At 29.2% G+C, this 15000-nt stretch overlaps 1 protein-coding gene across 1 annotated transcript in view; it reads left to right on the top strand.

Moving 5' to 3' along the window:
- Positions 1 to 15000, top strand: part of LOC133658899 (interleukin-1 receptor accessory protein-like 1-B) — a 1088311-nt gene that overhangs the window by 521546 nt on the left and 551765 nt on the right. The gene's annotated exons all lie outside the window — the stretch shown is intronic.

Raw genomic sequence — 15000 nt, 5'->3', positions numbered from 1 at the left:
ATATTTTATGTGGAAAAAATATTGCATATATTGTGTGGTTGCCATAAAAAACCATCAACATTTTATTTGACAAAAGAGCATAAAACAAACAAAATAATAGTTCAAACGTAAAATCGACAGATATATCTGAAGTTGATCTCGTAATTTAAGTGTTAAAAGTAAAAAAAAACTAATAAAAACGTATCACTTTATGAGTGGGGGACCTTTTGGATCCCAAATATATTTAGTAGGATTGTATTTAACATTTCACTGTGATTACTCAAAAATATTAAATAATTAAAATCAATGGTGTCCTGCATTATTGATCTTTAAGGGCTCTAATTACTAAATACTGCATATTTCAGTTTTACCATAAAAAACAAAGTTGTCTTTGACAGAAAGGGCATACGACCTTTTTTTTTTTTTTTTTACTTTATATCAACCTGAAGTTGATGTAGAGATTTACTGTAAGCGGAAAAAAAAATAAAATAATAATTTAACTTATATTTTACATTTTAATGACTGAGACCCTTTATGGTCCCCGGGAGCCCTAAATGTTTTTTAAAAAAAAAAATCCATATATTTTGTTAAGGTTTGAAAATGAAAAATATCAAAATGGCCCCCGCATGCTTACATTTTTCTTTGTACGGCCCTTAGTGGAAAAAGTTTGGACACCCCTGGTTTAAGCGTTACATACCTTTTTACCTGCACGCTGTCTCCCGCTGTGCTCTGCATATTGGGATCACGACAAACCATCCTCGACGCGTTCCGACTTCTACAAAGCAATGAACTACCTGCTGCCACCTACTGATATGGAGTACTGCATGGTTAACCTGCCGAGCTCTACACAGCACAGACACTAGAATTATTGATTTGCAAAAAATATTTTTTGGACCAATTAGGTGAAGTTGCATAATTTCCCACGGCACACCAGACCATATCTCACGGCACACTAGTGTGCCGCGGCACAGTGGTTGAAAAACACTGATGTAGAGTAGTCAAGTCAAGTCAAGTCAAGTCAACTTTATTTATATAGCACATTTTCAACAACTTTTTAGATTGCACCAAAGTGCTTTATAGGTTAAAAAAGCATGGAGCAAAGAAAAAAAAAAAAAAAAAACCAACAACAAAAAAAAAAAAAAATAAGCAAAACAAAAAAAACAAACAAAGAACATAAACAATGAGTGTGCTAAACAAGATAATGCAAATGCAATATGGTAAAAGGGGTCGAATAAAAAGTTTTAAAAAATTTGCAGAATAAAAAAAAAAAAAAAAAATAAAAGTGCTACAAATTGAAAAATACAACTAAAGCGAAGGGGTGGGAGGGGGGGGGGGACTAGAAATGGTGGCCTAGTGGGCGGACTCAGCTCGGGTCAAAGGCCAGCGAGAAGAGGTAGGTCTTAAGGAGGGTTTTGAAGACCCCCAGGCTCCGGGCTGACCTAATGTGGAGGGGAAGGCTGTTCCAGAGCTTAGGGGCGGCAACGGAAAAGGCTCTGAGTAGTGGTCCCCAACCACCGGACTGATTGGTACCGGGCCGCACAAGGGGGGAAAAAAAATAAAATAAAAAGTTTTTATTTTTTTATTAAATCAACATAAAAAACACAATATATACATTATATATCAATATAGATCAATGCAGTCTGCAGGAATACAGTCCGTAAGCACACATGATTGTATTTCTTTATGAAAAAAAAAAAAAAATCAATCAATCAATCAATTCTCCACCCCCTCGCCCCCCTGGTCCGTGGGACTAATTTTCAAGCGTTGACCGGTCCGCAGCTACAAAAAGGTTGGGGACCACTGATGTAGAGGACCGTGTTCCTTTGTTTACCTTCATTTGTTCAACATTTGATCCGCCATCATTAAAAAAAAAGTCATGTCCATACATAGTCATATTATATCCTGATCAGTTTTGGGACACGGTTCATACATCACACCAGACTCTCATTTTGCATACGAGATCATCCAAAGCTACTTGACCTCTACAGCAAGGGTGCGAAGGCCCGCCCGGTGCTGTGCTGGGAGAGAGCGAGCCAGTCAGTGTCATGTGCTTTGAGTGGCGTGTGAGCAGCGAGCGGCCGTCACTTGTCAGGATTTAGTCTGAGGAAAGGAGGGCGGGTGGGGCTGCTGTGAATACCCCGCAGAGATGGTAAGAGAGTGAGCGCCACGTTTTCCGAAAAGGAGGGGATGCAATGTGTTTGCAAATGGAAGTGGAACGCTGAGCAAGGTTTGCTTTGAATGGCTGCAGTTCCATGAAGGAGGCGGAGGAGGTCATACAGGACTGTCTGCATGACGGACGCATCTTCCTCCCTCCATTAATCTCCATTTAGTTCTGCGGCGCGGAGGAGTCACGGGGCGAGATTGAGGATACGGCTGGCCATCAACATCAGCAAAGATGGGAAGGCCGACCGGGGGGAGGGGGATGCATGCAAAGACGGAGACGTGAAGCTGCTCGCCTAGAAGGGAAGAAGAAAAAGCCCGGTTACGAATTATTATAAATCTGAGAGACACGAATGGGAATGGAGGAGGGAAGTCCGCTGTCTGATCTTTAACAGGATTATTCTTACTCTCCTCCTCATATTTGAATTTATGTATCCACTCCGACATATTTATTCATATGAAATTGTTCACTGTGTGCTCCTCCTTTTATTCCCCTCAGCACACTCTGCAGTGCACTCACTGAACTCATCCTAAAAAGGCACTTGAAGTATATGATCAGAACTGCAATTGGCAAACTGTGGTAGGCGCACCACATCTAGTCCACCCAGTGCAGGGGTCGGCAACCCAAAATGTTGAAATATTGGACCAAAAATAAAAAAAATTAAAATCTGTCTGGAGCCGCAAACAATTAAAAGCCTTATATAAGTGTTATAATGAAGGCAACACATGATGTGTCTATATTACTTATATTAGTCTACTATCAAAATGACTTTAAACGTCTTATATAAGTGTTATAATGAAGGCAACACATGATGTAAGTGTCTATATTACTTATATTAGTCTACTATCAAAATGACTTTAAACGTCTTATATAAGTGTTATAATGAAGGCAACACATGATGTGTCTATATTACTTATATTAGTCTACTATCAAAATGACTTTAAACGTCTTATATAAGTGTTATAATGAAGGCAACACATGATGTAAGTGTCTATATTACTTATATTAGTCTACTATCAAAATGACTTTAAACGTCTTATATAAGTGTTATAATGAAGGCAACACATGATGTAAGTGTCTATATTACTTATATTAGTCTACTATCAAAATGACTTTAAACGTCTTATATAAGTGTTATAATGAAGGCAACACATAATGTAAGTGTCTATATTACTTATATTAGTCTACTATCAAAATGACTTTAAACGTCTTATATAAGTGTTATAATGAAGGCAACACATGATGTGTCTATATTACTTATATTAGTCTACTATCAAAATGACTTTAAACGTCTTATATAAGTGTTATAATGAAGGCAACACATGATGTGTCTATATTACTTATTTTAGTCTACTATCAAAATGACTTTAAACGTCTTATATAAGTGTTATAATGAAGGCAACACATGATGTGTCTATATTACTTATATTAGTCTACTATCAAAATGACTTTAAACGTCTTATATAAGTGTTATAATGAAGGCAACACATGATGTAAGTGTCTATATTACTTATATTAGTCTACTATCAAAATGACTTTAAACGTCTTATATAAGTGTTATAATGAAGGCAACACATGATGTGTCTATATTACTTATATTAGTCTACTATCAAAATGACTTTAAACGTCTTATATAAGTGTTATAATGAAGGCAACACATGATGTAAGTGTCTATATTACTTATATTAGTCTACTATCAAAATGACTTTAAACGTCTTATATAAGTGTTATAATGAAGGCAACACATGATGTAAGTGTCTATATTACTTATATTAGTCTACTATCAAAATGACTTTAAACGTCTTATATAAGTGTTATAATGAAGGCAACACATAATGTAAGTGTCTATATTACTTATATTAGTCTACTATCAAAATGACTTTAAACGTCTTATATAAGTGTTATAATGAAGGCAACACATGATGTGTCTATATTACTTATATTAGTCTACTATCAAAATGACTTTAAACGTCTTATATAAGTGTTATAATGAAGGCAACACATGATGTGTCTATATTACTTATTTTAGTCTACTATCAAAATGACTTTAAACGTCTTATATAAGTGTTATAATGAAGGCAACACATGATGTGTCTATATTACTTATATTAGTCTACTATCAAAATGACTTTAAACGTCTTATATAAGTGTTATAATGAAGGCAACACATGATGTGTCTATATTACTTATATTAGTCTACTATCAAAATGACTTTAAACGTCTTATATAAGTGTTATAATGAAGGCAACACATGATGTAAGTGTCTATATTACTTATATTAGTCTACTATCAAAATGACTTTAAACGTCTTATATAAGTGTTATAATGAAGGCAACACAGGATGTGTCTATATTACTTATATTAGTCTACTATCAAAATGACTTTAAACGTCTTATATAAGTGTTATAATGAAGGCAACACATGATGTAAGTGTCTATATTACTTATATTAGTCTACTATCAAAATGACTTTAAACGTCTTATATAAGTGTTATAATGAAGGCAACACATGATGTGTCTATATTACTTATATTAGTCTACTATCAAAATGACTTTAAACGTCTTATATAAGTGTTATAATGAAGGCAACACATGATGTAAGTGTCTATATTACTTATATTAGTCTACTATCAAAATGACTTTAAACGTCTTATATAAGTGTTATAATGAAGGCAACACATGATGTGTCTATATTACTTATATTAGTCTACTATCAAAATGACTTTAAACGTCTTATATAAGTGTTATAATGAAGGCAACACATGATGTAAGTGTCTATATTACTTATATTAGTCTACTATCAAAATGACTTTAAACGTCTTATATAAGTGTTATAATGAAGGCAACACATGATGTAAGTGTCTATATTACTTATATTAGTCTACTATCAAAATGACTTTAAACGTCTTATATAAGTGTTATAATGAAGGCAACACATAATGTAAGTGTCTATATTACTTATATTAGTCTACTATCAAAATGACTTTAAACGTCTTATATAAGTGTTATAATGAAGGCAACACATGATGTGTCTATATTACTTATATTAGTCTACTATCAAAATGACTTTAAACGTCTTATATAAGTGTTATAATGAAGGCAACACATGATGTGTCTATATTACTTATTTTAGTCTACTATCAAAATGACTTTAAACGTCTTATATAAGTGTTATAATGAAGGCAACACATGATGTGTCTATATTACTTATATTAGTCTACTATCAAAATGACTTTAAACGTCTTATATAAGTGTTATAATGAAGGCAACACATGATGTGTCTATATTACTTATATTAGTCTACTATCAAAATGACTTTAAACGTCTTATATAAGTGTTATAATGAAGGCAACACATGATGTAAGTGTCTATATTACTTATATTAGTCTACTATCAAAATGACTTTAAACGTCTTATATAAGTGTTATAATGAAGGCAACACAGGATGTGTCTATATTACTTATATTAGTCTACTATCAAAATGACTTTAAACGTCTTATATAAGTGTTATAATGAAGGCAACACATGATGTAAGTGTCTATATTACTTATATTAGTCTACTATCAAAATGACTTTAAACGTCTTATATAAGTGTTATAATGAAGGCAACACATGATGTGTCTATATTACTTATATTAGTCTACTATCAAAATGACTTTAAACGTCTTATATAAGTGTTATAATGAAGGCAACACATGATGTAAGTGTCTATATTACTTATATTAGTCTACTATCAAAATGACTTTAAACGTCTTATATAAGTGTTATAATGAAGGCAACACATGATGTGTCTATATTACTTATATTAGTCTACTATCAAAATGACTTTAAACGTCTTATATAAGTGTTATAATGAAGGCAACACATGATGTAAGTGTCTATATTACTTATATTAGTCTACTATCAAAATGACTTTAAACGTCTTGTATAAGTGTTATAATGAAGGCAACACATGATGTGTCTATATTACTTATATTAGTCTACTATCAAAATGACTTTAAACGTCTTATATAAGTGTTATAATGAAGGCAACACATGATGTGTCTATATTACTTATATTAGTCTACTATCAAAATGACTTTAAACGTCTTATATAAGTGTTATAATGAAGGCAACACATGATGTGTCTATATTACTTATATTAGTCTACTATCAAAATGACTTTAAACGTCTTATATAAGTGCTATAATGAAGGCAACACATGATGTGTCTATATTACTTATATTAGTTTACTATCAAAATGACTTTAAACGTCTTATATAAGTGTTATAATGAAGGCAACACATGATGTGTCTATATTACTTATATTAGTCTACTATCAAAATGACTTTAAACGTCTTATATAAGTGTTATAATGAAGGCAACACATGATGTGTCTATATTACTTATATTAGTCTACTATCAAAATGACTTTAAACGTCTTATATAAGTGTTATAATGAAGGCAACACATGATGTGTCTATATTACTTATATTAGTCTACTATCAAAATGACTTTAAACGTCTTATATAAGTGTTATAATGAAGGCAACACATGATGTAAGTGTCTATATTACTTATATTAGTCTACTATCAAAATGACTTTAAACGTCTTATATAAGTGTTATAATGAAGGCAACACAGGATGTGTCTATATTACTTATATTAGTCTACTATCAAAATGACTTTAAACGTCTTATATAAGTGTTATAATGAAGGCAACACATAATGTAAGTGTCTATATTACTTATATTAGTCTACTATCAAAATGACTTTAAACGTCTTATATAAGTGTTATAATGAAGGCAACACATGATGTGTCTATATTACTTATATTAGTCTACTATCAAAATGACTTTAAACGTCTTATATAAGTGTTATAATGAAGGCAACACATGATGTGTCTATATTACTTATTTTAGTCTACTATCAAAATGACTTTAAACGTCTTATATAAGTGTTATAATGAAGGCAACACATGATGTGTCTATATTACTTATATTAGTCTACTATCAAAATGACTTTAAACGTCTTATATAAGTGTTATAATGAAGGCAACACATGATGTGTCTATATTACTTATATTAGTCTACTATCAAAATGACTTTAAACGTCTTATATAAGTGTTATAATGAAGGCAACACATGATGTAAGTGTCTATATTACTTATATTAGTCTACCATCAAAATGACTTTAAACGTCTTATATAAGTGTTATAATGAAGGCAACACAGGATGTGTCTATATTACTTATATTAGTCTACTATCAAAATGACTTTAAACGTCTTATATAAGTGTTATAATGAAGGCAACACATGATGTAAGTGTCTATATTACTTATATTAGTCTACTATCAAAATGACTTTAAACGTCTTATATAAGTGTTATAATGAAGGCAACACATGATGTGTCTATATTACTTATATTAGTCTACTATCAAAATGACTTTAAACGTCTTATATAAGTGTTATAATGAAGGCAACACATGATGTAAGTGTCTATATTACTTATATTAGTCTACTATCAAAATGACTTTAAACGTCTTATATAAGTGTTATAATGAAGGCAACACATGATGTGTCTATATTACTTATATTAGTCTACTATCAAAATGACTTTAAACGTCTTATATAAGTGTTATAATGAAGGCAACACATGATGTAAGTGTCTATATTACTTATATTAGTCTACTATCAAAATGACTTTAAACGTCTTATATAAGTGTTATAATGAAGGCAACACATGATGTAAGTGTCTATATTACTTATATTAGTCTACTATCAAAATGACTTTAAACGTCTTATATAAGTGTTATAATGAAGGCAACACATGATGTAAGTGTCTATATTACTTATATTAGTCTACTATCAAAATGACTTTAAACGTCTTATATAAGTGTTATAATGAAGGCAACACATGATGTAAGTGTCTATATTACTTATATTAGTCTACTATCAAAATGACTTTAAACGTCTTATATAAGTGTTATAATGAAGGCAACACATGATGTGTCTATATTACTTATATTAGTCTACTATCAAAATGACTTTAAACGTCTTATATAAGTGTTATAATGAAGGCAACACATGATGTGTCTATATTACTTATATTAGTCTACTATCAAAATGACTTTAAACGTCTTATATAAGTGCTATAATGAAGGCAACACATGATGTGTCTATATTACTTATATTAGTTTACTATCAAAATGACTTTAAACGTCTTATATAAGTGTTATAATGAAGGCAACACATGATGTGTCTATATTACTTATATTAGTCTACTATCAAAATGACTTTAAACGTCTTATATAAGTGTTATAATGAAGGCAACACATGATGTGTCTATATTACTTATATTAGTCTACTATCAAAATGACTTTAAACGTCTTATATAAGTGTTATAATGAAGGCAACACATGATGTGTCTATATTACTTATATTAGTCTACTATCAAAATGACTTTAAACGTCTTATATAAGTGCTATAATGAAGGCAACACATGATGTGTCTATATTACTTATATTAGTCTACTATCAAAATGACTTTAAACGTCTTATATAAGTGTTATAATGAAGGCAACACATGATGTGTCTATATTACTTATATTAGTCTACTATCAAAATGACTTTAAACGTCTTATATAAGTGTTATAATGAAGGCAACACAGGATGTGTCTATATTACTTATATTAGTCTACTATCAAAATGACTTTAAACGTCTTATATAAGTGTTATAATGAAGGCAACACATGATGTAAGTGTCTATATTACTTATATTAGTCTACTATCAAAATGACTTTAAACGTCTTATATAAGTGTTATAATGAAGGCAACACATGATGTAAGTGTCTATATTACTTATATTAGTCTACTATCAAAATGACTTTAAACGTCTTATATAAGTGTTATAATGAAGGCAACACATGATGTGTCTATATTACTTATATTAGTCTACTATCAAAATGACTTTAAACGTCTTATATAAGTGTTATAATGAAGGCAACACATGATGTAAGTGTCTATATTACATATATTAGTCTACTATCAAAATGACTTTAAACGTCTTATATAAGTGTTATAATGAAGGCAACACATGATGTGTCTATATTACTTATATTAGTTTACTATCAAAATGACTTTAAACGTCTTATATAAGTGTTATAATGAAGGCAACACATGATGTGTCTATATTACTTATATTAGTCTACTATCAAAATGACTTTAAACGTCTTATATAAGTGTTATAATGAAGGCAACACATGATGTAAGTGTCTATATTACTTATATTAGTCTCCTATCAAAATGACTTTAAACGTCTTATATAAGTGTTATAATGAAGGCAACACATGATGTGTCTATATTACTTATATTAGTCTACTATCAAAATGACTTTAAACGTCTTATATAAGTGTTATAATGAAGGCAACACATGATGTGTCTATATTACTTATATTAGTCTACTATCAAAATGACTTTAAACGTCTTATATAAGTGTTATAATGAAGGCAACACATGATGTAAGTGTCTATATTACTTATATTAGTCTACTATCAAAATGACTTTAAACGTCTTATATAAGTGTTATAATGAAGGCAACACATGATGTGTCTATATTACTTATATTAGTCTACTATCAAAATGACTTTAAACGTCTTATATAAGTGTTATAATGAAGGCAACACATGATGTAAGTGTCTATATTACTTATATTAGTCTACTATCAAAATGACTTTAAACGTCTTATATAAGTGTTATAATGAAGGCAACACAGGATGTGTCTATATTACTTATATTAGTCTACTATCAAAATGACTTTAAACGTCTTATATAAGTGTTATAATGAAGGCAACACATGATGTAAGTGTCTATATTACTTATATTAGTCTACTATCAAAATGACTTTAAACGTCTTATATAAGTGTTATAATGAAGGCAACACATGATGTGTCTATATTACTTATATTAGTCTACTATCAAAATGACTTTAAACGTCTTATATAAGTGTTATAATGAAGGCAACACATGATGTAAGTGTCTATATTACTTATATTAGTCTACTATCAAAATGACTTTAAACGTCTTATATAAGTGTTATAATGAAGGCAACACATGATGTGTCTATATTACTTATATTAGTCTACTATCAAAATGACTTTAAACGTCTTATATAAGTGTTATAATGAAGGCAACACATGATGTAAGTGTCTATATTACTTATATTAGTCTACTATCAAAATGACTTTAAACGTCTTATATAAGTGTTATAATGAAGGCAACACATGATGTGTCTATATTACTTATATTAGTCTACTATCAAAATGACTTTAAACGTCTTATATAAGTGTTATAATGAAGGCAACACAGGATGTGTCTATATTACTTATATTAGTCTACTATCAAAATGACTTTAAACGTCTTATATAAGTGTTATAATGAAGGCAACACATGATGTAAGTGTCTATATTACTTATATTAGTCTACTATCAAAATGACTTTAAACGTCTTATATAAGTGCTATAATGAAGGCAACACATGATGTGTCTATATTACTTATATTAGTTTACTATCAAAATGACTTTAAACGTCTTATATAAGTGTTATAATGAAGGCAACACAGGATGTGTCTATATTACTTATATTAGTCTACTATCAAAATGACTTTAAACATCTTATATAAGTGTTATAATGAAGGCAACACATGATGTGTCTATATTACTTATATTAGTCTACTATCAAAATGACTTTAAACGTCTTATATAAGTGTTATAATGAAGGCAACACATGATGTAAGTGTCTATATTACTTATATTAGTCTACTATCAAAATGACTTTAAACGTCTTATATAAGTGTTATAATGAAGGCAACACATGATGTGTCTATATTACTTATATTAGTCTATTATCAAAATGACTTTAAACGTCTTATATAAGTGTTATAATGAAGGCAACACAGGATGTGTCTATATTACTTATATTAGTCTACTATCAAAATGACTTTAAACGTCTTATATAAGTGTTATAATGAAGGCAACACATGATGTAAGTGTCTATATTACTTATATTAGTCTACTATCAAAATGACTTTAAACGTCTTATATAAGTGTTATAATGAAGGCAACACAGGATGTGTCTATATTACTTATATTAGTCTACTATCAAAATGACTTTAAACGTCTTATATAAGTGTTATAATGAAGGCAACACATGATGTAAGTGTCTATATTACTTATATTAGTCTACTATCAAAATGACTTTAAACGTCTTATATAAGTGTTATAATGAAGGCAACACAGGATGTGTCTATATTACTTATATTAGTCTACTATCAAAATGACTTTAAACGTCTTATATAAGTGTTATAATGAAGGCAACACATGATGTAAGTGTCTATATTACTTATATTAGTCTACTATCAAAATGACTTTAAACGTCTTGTATAAGTGTTATAATGAAGGCAACACATGATGTGTCTATATTACTTATATTAGTCTACTATCAAAATGACTTTAAACGTCTTATATAAGTGTTATAATGAAGGCAACACATGATGTGTCTATATTACTTATATTAGTCTACTATCAAAATGACTTTAAACGTCTTATATAAGTGTTATAATGAAGGCAACACATGATGTGTCTATATTACTTATATTAGTCTACTATCAAAATGACTTTAAACGTCTTATATAAGTGCTATAATGAAGGCAACACATGATGTGTCTATATTACTTATATTAGTTTACTATCAAAATGACTTTAAACGTCTTATATAAGTGTTATAATGAAGGCAACACATGATGTGTCTATATTACTTATATTAGTCTACTATCAAAATGACTTTAAACGTCTTATATAAGTGTTATAATGAAGGCAACACATGATGTGTCTATATTACTTATATTAGTCTACTATCAAAATGACTTTAAACGTCTTATATAAGTGTTATAATGAAGGCAACACATGATGTGTCTATATTACTTATATTAGTCTACTATCAAAATGACTTTAAACGTCTTATATAAGTGTTATAATGAAGGCAACACATGATGTAAGTGTCTATATTACTTATATTAGTCTACTATCAAAATGACTTTAAACGTCTTATATAAGTGTTATAATGAAGGCAACACAGGATGTGTCTATATTACTTATATTAGTCTACTATCAAAATGACTTTAAACGTCTTATATAAGTGTTATAATGAAGGCAACACATAATGTAAGTGTCTATATTACTTATATTAGTCTACTATCAAAATGACTTTAAACGTCTTATATAAGTGTTATAATGAAGGCAACACATGATGTGTCTATATTACTTATATTAGTCTACTATCAAAATGACTTTAAACGTCTTATATAAGTGTTATAATGAAGGCAACACATGATGTGTCTATATTACTTATTTTAGTCTACTATCAAAATGACTTTAAACGTCTTATATAAGTGTTATAATGAAGGCAACACATGATGTGTCTATATTACTTATATTAGTCTACTATCAAAATGACTTTAAACGTCTTATATAAGTGTTATAATGAAGGCAACACATGATGTGTCTATATTACTTATATTAGTCTACTATCAAAATGACTTTAAACGTCTTATATAAGTGTTATAATGAAGGCAACACATGATGTAAGTGTCTATATTACTTATATTAGTCTACCATCAAAATGACTTTAAACGTCTTATATAAGTGTTATAATGAAGGCAACACAGGATGTGTCTAAATTACTTATATTAGTCTACTATCAAAATGACTTTAAACGTCTTATATAAGTGTTATAATGAAGGCAACACATGATGTAAGTGTCTATATTACTTATATTAGTCTACTATCAAAATGACTTTAAACGTCTTATATAAGTGTTATAATGAAGGCAACACATGATGTGTCTATATTACTTATATTAGTCTACTATCAAAATGACTTTAAACGTCTTATATAAGTGTTATAATGAAGGCAACACATGATGTAAGTGTCTATATTACTTATATTAGTCTACTATCAAAATGACTTTAAACGTCTTATATAAGTGTTATAATGAAGGCAACACATGATGTGTCTATATTACTTATATTAGTCTACTATCAAAATGACTTTAAACGTCTTATATAAGTGTTATAATGAAGGCAACACATGATGTAAGTGTCTATATTACTTATATTAGTCTACTATCAAAATGACTTTAAACGTCTTATATAAGTGTTATAATGAAGGCAACACATGATGTAAGTGTCTATATTACTTATATTAGTCTACTATCAAAATGACTTTAAACGTCTTATATAAGTGTTATAATGAAGGCAACACATGATGTAAGTGTCTATATTACTTATATTAGTCTACTATCAAAATGACTTTAAACGTCTTATATAAGTGTTATAATGAAGGCAACACATGATGTAAGTGTCTATATTACTTATATTAGTCTACTATCAAAATGACTTTAAACGTCTTATATAAGTGTTATAATGAAGGCAACACATGATGTGTCTATATTACTTATATTAGTCTACTATCAAAATGACTTTAAACGTCTTATATAAGTGTTATAATGAAGGCAACACATGATGTGTCTATATTACTTATATTAGTCTACTATCAAAATGACTTTAAACGTCTTATATAAGTGCTATAATGAAGGCAACACATGATGTGTCTATATTACTTATATTAGTCTACTATCAAAATGACTTTAAACGTCTTATATAAGTGTTATAATGAAGGCAACACATGATGTGTCTATATTACTTATATTAGTCTACTATCAAAATGACTTTAAACGTCTTATATAAGTGTTATAATGAAGGCAACACATGATGTGTCTATATTACTTATATTAGTCTACTATCAAAATGACTTTAAACGTCTTATATAAGTGTTATAATGAAGGCAACACATGATGTGTCTATATTACTTATATTAGTCTACTATCAAAATGACTTTAAACGTCTTATATAAGTGTTATAATGAAGGCAACACATGATGTGTCTATATTACTTATATTAGTCTACTATCAAAATGACTTTAAACGTCTTATATAAGTGTTATAATGAAGGCAACACATGATGTGTCTATATTACTTATATTAGTCTACTATCAAAATGACTTTAAACGTCTTATATAAGTGTTATAATGAAGGCAACACAGGATGTGTCTATATTACTTATATTAGTCTACTATCAAAATGACTTTAAACGTCTTATATAAGTGTTATAATGAAGGCAACACATGATGTAAGTGTCTATATTACTTATATTAGTCTACTATCAAAATGACTTTAAACGTCTTATATAAGTGTTATAATGAAGGCAACACATGATGTAAGTGTCTATATTACTTATATTAGTCTACTATCAAAATGACTTTAAACGTCTTATATAAGTGTTATAATGAAGGCAACACATGATGTGTCTATATTACTTATATTAGTCTACTATCAAAATGACTTTAAACGTCTTATATAAGTGTTATAATGAAGGCAACACATGATGTAAGTGTCTATATTACATATATTAGTCTACTATCAAAATGACTTTAAACGTCTTATATAAGTGTTATAATGAAGGCAACACATGATGTGTCTATATTACTTATATTAGTTTACTATCAAAATGACTTTAAACGTCTTATATAAGTGTTATAATGAAGGCAACACATGATGTGTCTATATTACTTATATTAGTCTACTATCAAAATGACTTTAAACGTCTTATATAAGTGTTATAATGAAGGCAACACATGATGTAAGTGTCTATATTACTTATATTAGTCTCCTATCAAAATGACTTTAAACGTCTTATATAAGTGTTATAATGAAGGCAACACATGATGTGTCTATATTACTTATATTAGTCTACTATCAAAATGACTTTAAA

Source organism: Entelurus aequoreus, linkage group LG10, assembly GCF_033978785.1.
Source record: "Entelurus aequoreus isolate RoL-2023_Sb linkage group LG10, RoL_Eaeq_v1.1, whole genome shotgun sequence".
In the NCBI taxonomy this organism is placed as follows: Eukaryota; Metazoa; Chordata; class Actinopteri; order Syngnathiformes; family Syngnathidae; genus Entelurus; species Entelurus aequoreus.
Note: the sequence above shows the minus strand (reverse complement) of the source record. Positions and strands in the feature narration are given on the sequence as shown.